Source organism: Armigeres subalbatus, chromosome 2, assembly GCF_024139115.2.
Source record: "Armigeres subalbatus isolate Guangzhou_Male chromosome 2, GZ_Asu_2, whole genome shotgun sequence".
NCBI lineage: Eukaryota > Metazoa > Arthropoda > Insecta > Diptera > Culicidae > Armigeres > Armigeres subalbatus.
The window spans coordinates 61,413,720-61,422,359 of NC_085140.1; the positions used below are offsets into that span (position 1 = coordinate 61,413,720).

General features: G+C 44.9%; 1 non-coding gene across 1 annotated transcript; it reads left to right on the forward strand.

The window, feature by feature from the left end:
- Positions 1 to 8,048: 8,048 nt before the first annotated feature.
- Trnaa-agc (transfer RNA alanine (anticodon AGC)) lies at positions 8,049 to 8,123 on the forward strand. The gene has a single exon. It is a non-coding gene; the product is annotated as a tRNA-Ala (tRNA).
- Positions 8,124 to 8,640: the final 517 nt, after the last annotated feature.

The following is an 8,640-nucleotide window of genomic DNA, read 5'->3' on the forward strand; positions in this document are numbered from 1 at the left end:
ACCTGGTACTACTCGTGATTCATGCGACGCCGCCAGATACCGTTCTCCTGTTTACCGCTGAGTATTGTCCGCAGCACCTTACGCTCAAACACTCCGAGAGCTCTCCGATCAGCCTCCTTTAACGTCCATGTTTCATGGTCGTATAAAGCCACCGGAAGAATAAGAGTAGTATACAGCGTGAGTTTTGTTTTCGTTTGCAGATTACGGGACTTAAGCTGGTTACGAAGTCCGTAATAAGCCCTATTTGCAGCTGCAATACGCCTTTTCATCTCGCGGGTAACATCATTATCGCACGTCACTAATGTTCCAAGATACACAAATTCTTCTATCACTTCAAATTTTTCACCATCCAGCACCATTTCGCTACCACCACCACAAATGAAACCACGTTGATTGCCAGCGACCATGTACTTCGTTTTGCTGGTATTGATCGTGAGTCCAATCCTCGCTGTCTCCCTCTTAAAAGGCGCAAAAGCCTCTTCCACGGCACGGCGATCAATTCCGATAATATCGATATCGTTCGCAAATCCCAGGAGCATATGCGATTTTGTGATAATGGTACCGCTTCTTTGGACACCAGCTCTTCTAATCGCTCCCTCGAGCACTATATTAAACAGTAGATTCGAGAGTGCATCACCCTGCTTTAATCCATCCATCTAAGGTAACAAATGACGTCGATATTTCATCCGCAACCCTTACACTTGATTTCGATCCGTCCAACGTTATACGAATCAGCCGTATCAGTTTCGCCGGAAAACCATGTTCAAGCATAATTTGCCATAATTCATTCCGTTTCACTGAATCGTACGTCGCCTTGAAATCAATAAACAGATGATATGTCTGCAAGTTGTACTCCTGGAATTTATCAAGGATTTGTCACAGGATATTCATTTGAACCGTCGTCGTAATCGGCCCTCACGAAAACCTGCCTGGTATTCGCCGACGAAGGACTCTTCAAGCGGTCTCAATCTGTTGAACAGAATACGGGACATAACTTTGTCGGCGTTATTCCTCGGGTTATTCCTCGGGTTATTCCTCGGTAATTGGCGCACTTCAGTCTGTGCCCTGAGGGCAAATGAGGCCGTCCAACCAGCTAGCAGGCATTTCCTCGTCTTCCCATATTTTTGACATAATATGGTGCAGAACTTGATAAAGCTGCTCACTGCCATGTTTGAGAAGTTCAACCGGGAGCTGGTCCTTCCCCGCAGCCTTATTGTTTTTCAGCTCTTTAACAGCTTTTTCAACCTCATCTAGTGTAGGTGACTCCACAGCTTGTCCATCGTCGCTAATATTTATTCTGTTCACCGATGCACCGTCACTTCCTCCATTCAACAAAGTGTCGAAGTGTTGCTTCCACCTGACAACCACTTCAGTTTTATCTGTTAGCAAATTCCCTTGTTGGCCGTTGCACATGACGGGAGATGGCGCTCTCTTTCTCCGCACGCCATTGACTGACTCATAAAACCTCCGCATATCGTTCTGCTCCATTTTTTCCTGCGCCTCGCCAATCACTTTTTCTTCATATTCTTTTTTTTTTCTGCGGTGAGTTCGTTTTTCGGTTGCTCTGGCTTCCTTGTACCGATCTCTATTCGATCGGGTACCCGACATCAACATCCGGCTTCTGGCAACGTTCTTCTCGTCTGTCACTCTCTGACACTCCACATCGAACCAACCCGTCCTGGGTCGCCTCTTTGCAGTGCCTACCACTTCTCGTGCTGCTGTGCTCACCGCTCCATGGATCGACTCCCATAGATCGTTGATGTTGTCGCTAACGTTGATTGCACTTATCCGTTCGTCGAGCTTCTGGCGGTACTCAGCCGAGACTCCTTCCGCCGACAATCGCTGGATATTGGAACGCATCGTTCGCTGTGATCTTTCGTTCGATACAGTTGACAACCGTGATCGAATTTTACTGACAACGAGGTAGTGATCAGAGTCAATGTTCGGACCTCTGAATGTCCGCACATCGATAACATCCGAGAAATGGCGCCCATCCACCAGAACATGGTCTATCTGGTTGCAAGTTTCACCATTTGGGTGTCTCCAGGTGTGCTTTCGGATGTTCTTTCGTGCAAAGTAGGTGCTACTGATGGCCATCCCTCTGGCAGCAGCAAAATTTACTAGCCGTAGGCCGTTGTCATTGGTAGCGGAGTGAAGGCTCTCCCTACCGATTATGGGACGGAAAAAGTCCTCTCTACCGACCTGAGCGTTAGCGTCTCCGATAACAATTTTCACGTCATGCTTTGGGCACTTTCCATAGGCTTTATCAAGACATTCATAAAACGTGTCCTTCACGTCGTCGGATTTATCGTTTGTCGGTGCGTAAACGTTGATTAGGCTGTAATTGAAGAATTTGCCCCGTATCCTCAACACACAGATTCGTTCGCTAATGGGTTTCCACCGCATCACTCGCTTCATCTGCTTGCCCATCACTACGAAACCAACTCCATGCTTTGCTTTTTCACCGACGCTGTGATAGATGTTATACTTGACTGCAGTGTTGGTCGTGGGGTCCACGGCTCGGAATTCACGTTCTCCGGATCCAGGCCATTGGACTTCTTGAATAGCAGCCACGTTCACTCCGACCTTCTGCAGTTCACGAGCCAGAAGGCTCACTCGTCTAGGTTCATTTAGGGTCCTGACATTCCAGGTACCGAGTTTCCAATCATAGTCCTTATTTCGTTGCCGGGTCGGTTGCCAAAAATAACGTTCTCTTTTTCTTCTCCATTTTTCGTGGTATTTGAGAGGCTTCAGTAAGCTACCTTACCGGGGTCGCGTTACATACATCGCGATGATAGGACTGCCACCTTAGGTATCGTATAGCTGACGCGATACAGCATTTCGTTAATCAGCCGCTGGGTACCAGACAGACGCTGTTTGAGCCGCACCTCCTGGTGAACAGACGCTCGAGGCGTACCTTCTCACTCTAGCTTATGTCAGAAGGACAACAGTGCCCAGGCTGCACTACCAGCTAACTACATAACCCTTAGCTGGCGGTCTTTTGTCATCGGACGACCCGTGGAAGCGTGAGATAGGGACTTGTGGGGACCAAAGCTCTGTTGGGCGCTCCTTCCTTGATGTCAACCCGCCATTTTGCAGCCCATCATCTATGCGGTAACCAAATTCCATCGCATGATTTTCAGTCATAAGTTCCTGCTCCAGACTGACCACCAACCGTTACTGCGAATCTTCAGTAGCAAAAAGGGCATCCCAGTATACACTGCCAACCGTCTACAACGATGGGCCCTAACAATATATGCAATACGTGCCCACCGAGAAATTCGGAAACGCTGATATTCTTTCCCGTCCCATCAACCACCACGTTAAGCAAGACGAAGACTTCGTAATCGCATCTGTTATATTGGAGTGTGACATTAGGTCAGTAGTATGCAATACTTTTAATGCGTTACCTTTAAGTTTTAAGGCAGTACAACAAAGTACCAAATCGGATCCGGTGCTCAAGAAGGTCTACCGGTATATCCAGGACGGCTGGCCGAATTCCCTGGTCGGTGATGACAATCGAGAACTTCTTCGTTTCCATAATCGTCGTGAATCGTTGTCTACGATGCAAGGCTGCATCCTCTTCGGTGAAAGGCTTGTTATTCCGTCTCCCTTACGCAAGTTATGCCTCGACGAGCTCCACCGCGGACACCCCCGATAAAATCATTGGTGTCAGACAATGGCACTCAATTACGAGTTCATTATTCGCCCAGTTTTGTTCGACAAACGGGATTGAACACGTTACCACTGCGCCGTTTCACCCCCAGTCTAACGGCCAGGCGGAACGGTTTGTCGATACGTTCAAAAGGGCGCTTAGAAAATTCGAAGAAGGGAAAGGAACAACCGAGGAAATTTTGGAAACATTCTTGCTGGCCTACCGAAGTACACCAAACCGGTCAGCACCAGAAGGCCTATCACCATTGGAAATTATGTTCGGGCGTCGCATACGCACTTGTCTCGAACTGCTACGTCCACCCACCAAAGAATCATCAGCACCACTACATGTCGACCCAAATAAGTCAAATTTGAGGTCGTTCAATACCAGTGATCTCGTCTACGTCAAGAAATGGGAACTGGGTTCCCGGAAAAATAGTGGAAAAAGTAGGCCGTGTTATGTACAACGTTCTTACCGAAAAGCAACGCTTAGTTCGGTCGCATCTCAACCAGCTGCACCGCCTAACATTTGATCAAGATTTTGGAAATAGCATCTCGCCTGGATCGAAGCAACACCAACTGGATTTGCTTCTCGATATTTGGGACCTACAACCTTTCAGTAGTTTGAGCAACCCTTGAGCAACGGAGTATCTGCGTCCAGATCAAATTCAAGCGACGCAATCCGGACTCCATCGTTATCACCACCTGTCAAGGGCGTAGTCAGAGGGGGGCAGGGGGGCCGTCGCCCCCCCCCTAAATAGTGGAAAGATTGAACGGGTACTGAAATGAATTCCCTCAAACATGTGCCCTCCTTAGCCGTGCGGTAAAACGCGCGGCTACAAAGCAAGACCATGCTGAGGGTGGCTGGGTTCAATTCCCGGTGCCGGTCTAGGCAATTTTCGGATTGGAAATTATCTCGACTTCCCTGGGCATAAAAGTATCATCGTGCTAGCCTCATGATATACAAATGCAAAAATGGTAACTTGGCTTAGAAACCTCGCAGTTAATAACTGTGGAAGTGCTAAATGAACACTAAGCTGCGAGGCGGCTCTGTCCCAGTGTGGGGATGTAATGCCAATGAAGAAGAAGAAGATGTGCCCTTTACGATCCAATCATATACAGAAATATGTGGTTGAAATTCAAAAGATTCCCAAAACTTATTAGGGCATCCAGGATCCATAATATGTGAAAGTTCAAAACAACTCGAAACATTTCGGGCTCAAAAATTCTTCTTGAAATCCTTCTAGAAGCTCCCCTGGGAACTTCTGAATTCCTCCGGAAACACAAAATCCACAAATTCCTCTGAAAATCGTTCAAAAATCCTTCTCATGTAATTGTAATTCCTCCTTATCTAAAAACCCTAAACTAATTTTTTTTTAAGAAATTCACGAGGATATTCCTTAAAGATTTCTTTTCTTTTCTCTCCAAAATTTACTTCTAGATATTTCTTCGGCTATTCTCTCTTCAGGAAGAATCCGGCATTTCCTTCAGGAATGCATTCGAGAGTTCCGTCAAGAATACATACGGAATTTCTTCCCAAAATTCTACCAGAAGTTTCTTCAAAAATTTATGATGGAAATCCTCCGATTTAGCTCCATAATTTCACTTGTAAATCTATAAGAAATTCCTTCGGAAATTCTTCTAGGAACTTCTCCGGGCATTCCTCTCGGAACTCTTCCTTTAATTCCTCCGGGATTACTTCCAGGAAATTTTCCGGGAATACCTCCAAACATTCAATACCGAAATCATCTAGTATTCCAATCTGGAATTCTTTTCGCAATTACTTCAGAATATCTTCATGAATTTCTCCTGGAATTCGTCCAAGTATTTCCCCAGAAATTCTTACAGGTATTTTTTCGGGAGATTCTTCAGGTACTTCTCCAGGAATTTCTCCGGGAGATTTTCCGCGGAAGTGTACTTCGAATTCCTTCCGGACTTCACTCGGAATTTACACGGATATCTGCCAAGAGTTCTTCTAGAAATTTCTTCGGAACAATCCGCAGGGATTTTCTTCAGCAATTCATCTGGGAATACTTTCAGGATTTCATCTGGGAATTTCTGCATTAATTCCTCCTGGTATTTTTCGGGGATTCCTTCAGATATTTTTTCGGAAATTCCTTTAGGAACTTCTCTAAGAATTATTTCAGGACTTCCATGTGGGAATTCCTCCGGAAGTGCTTGTGGGAGTTCCTCCGGGAGTTCTTCCAGGAGTTTTTCCAAGAAATTCTCCGGTAATACCTCCAGGAACTTCACAGGGAATTCCTGGACGATATTTGGCAGGAATTTCACGGGAAATGAGATTTCGGAAGTTCCTTCAGAAATATTTTTTCTCTTCCTCTAGGGTATTCCACCGGATGTTCCTCTGAAGTTCCACCAGTAGTTCCTTCGGGAATTCAATCAGGCTTTCTTCCAGGAATTCATTTAGCATTTCTTTAGGCATTTATCTACAAATTCCTCCAGAAGATCCTCGGAGAATTTCTCTGGGAGTTCTTACGGGAATTCCTCCGGGAGGTTCTTTTAAGAATTCTTCCAGGAGTTCCTCTTGGAATTCTTACGGAAGTTCCATTGGGAGTTCATCCTAGAATTCTTACGAGAGTTCCTCCAGGATTTCCTCCGGAAATTCTTCCTGTAGTTCTTCAATAAATTCCTCCACAAGTTCCACCGGCAGTTCCTCCGAAAATTCCTCTGATAATTTCTCCGGAAATTCCTATAGAAAATCCCTCGGGAGTTCCTCCGGAAATTACTCTGGGAGTTCCTCCGGAAGTTCCTTTTCAGAGAAACACCCGGAGAAACTCCCGGTGAAACCGCCGGAGGGATTCTCGTAGAAACTGCTGGTGGTTCTCCCGGGTGAATTCCCGAAGGAACTGCCGGAGGAGCTCCCGTAAGATCTCCCGTAAGAACTCCCGGAGGAATTTCAGGAGGAACTCCTAGAAGAATTCCTAGAGGACCTCCCGGATGAGCTCCCAGAGAAACTACCGGAAGAACCTCGGGAGGAATTTCCAGCTTAATTTCTGAAGAAAGCCTTAATGATTTCCTGAAAAGGCCTGAATAACTTCCTGGAATAGCTTCTGGTGGAAATCCCGGAGGAATTTCCGGAGAAACTCCCGGGTGAATTGCTGGTGGAATTCCCAGAGGAACTCTCGAAGGAATTTTCTTGAAGAATTTCTGAAGAAACTCCCGGGAGAATTTTCAAAAAAAAACCCGGGGAAACTACCAGAAGCATTCTTGGAAACAAGAGAATTCATCAGAGGACCTCCCGGATAACTCCCTGAGGAGCTCGCAGAGAAATTCCCGAAGAAGCCTGAATAAATTCCAATTCTGTCGAAATTCCCGGAAGAATTTTCAGAGGAACTGCCGATAGAACTACCGGAATAATTCTCAAAGGAAATCCTTGAGAAATTCTTGGTGGAAATGCAGAAATTCAGAATTTCATTGCGAATTATTCCAGGAACTCCTCCGAAAATTCCATTGTTGATTTCATTTTCGGTATAATTTCTGTATAAATTTCCGGTGGAATTCCTGGAGAAATTCTTTGAAACTTTCACAAGAAATTATTCGAAACAATTCACGGAAAGTTTTATGGAATTTACACAAGAAATTCGAAGATTTTTCGTGAAATTCTCAGGAATGTTTACTGGCAATTCTGCAGAATTTACACGGAATATTCTTATTCTTTACAATGTTATGAAAACTCATATGTGAATATGTACGTTATGTGGAAGATATTGATTTGAAAAATGTATTGGAGGTAACCACTTTCCCTTCGATGGGACTCGAACCCATGACCCTACAGTACGCTAGACTGGTGCTTTAACCAACTAAGCTACGAAGGACCTCCGTCGGCCTTCGCAACCTAGCGGCTACTGAACGAGCTCGAGATTCCCAAATTGGACGCATAGTCTAATCACTCGCAATCCATTTATCAAGCCAATACTTCCACATGTGTATTGTACACGTCCACATTAGAGGAGCGTGAGTATTTAGAATGTCTGGCGGCTATACACATTCTTCATCAGCAACGGTACTGATCAAGTGAGGTTGTGTAAGCTATTTGCCAGTCGGTCGTCAAGCTCAGACCCGACCGCATTGCGTAGGCAAGAGCACGCAACTCAAGTTCAGTTCAATCAAAGGTAATTGCCTATGCGGTCGGGTCTGAGCTTGACGACCGACTGGCAAATAGCTTACACAACCTCACTTGATCAGTACCGTTGCTGATGAAGAATGTGTATAGCCGCCAGACATTCTAAATACTCACGCTCCTCTAATGTGGACGTGTACAATACACATGTGGAAGTATTGGCTTGATAAATGGATTGCGAGTGATTAGACTATGCGTCCAATTTGGGAATCTCGAGCTCGTTCAGTAGCCGCTAGGTTGCGAAGGCCGACGGAGGTCCTTCGTAGCTTAGTTGGTTAAAGCACCAGTCTAGCGTACTGTAGGGTCATGGGTTCGAGTCCCATCGAAGGAAAGTGGTTACCTCAATACATTTTTCAAATCAATATCTTCCACATAACGTACATATTCACATATGAGTTTTCATAACATTGTAAATTAACGTCCAAGTCGGGTGGTTTAATCCCCGGAAATAGGCAATTACCTTTGATTGAACTGATTCTTATTCTTAAAAATTATGGGAAACAGCACGAAATTATTCGAATTATTGCAGGGAATTCTGCAGAACTTATAAAGAAGTTCGTGAAGATTTTCTTGGAGTAAATAATGGTGGAATTTTCGGATCAATTCCCGGTAAAATTTATGGTGGAATTCCTGAAGACACTGCCAAAGAAGTTGCTGGAGGCATTCCTAAAGAATCCCTGATAGAATTTCGGATAGAATGCCAGGAGCAATTGTCGAAGGAATTCCTGGAGAAAGCTTGCATATTGATTTTTCTGCCTATTTTATAATAAATAATATTTCAGAGAGGATTTGTTTAGACAAATTTTGTATGGCTTTAGTTTTCTTAAATTTATGGAAGAATGCAGGAT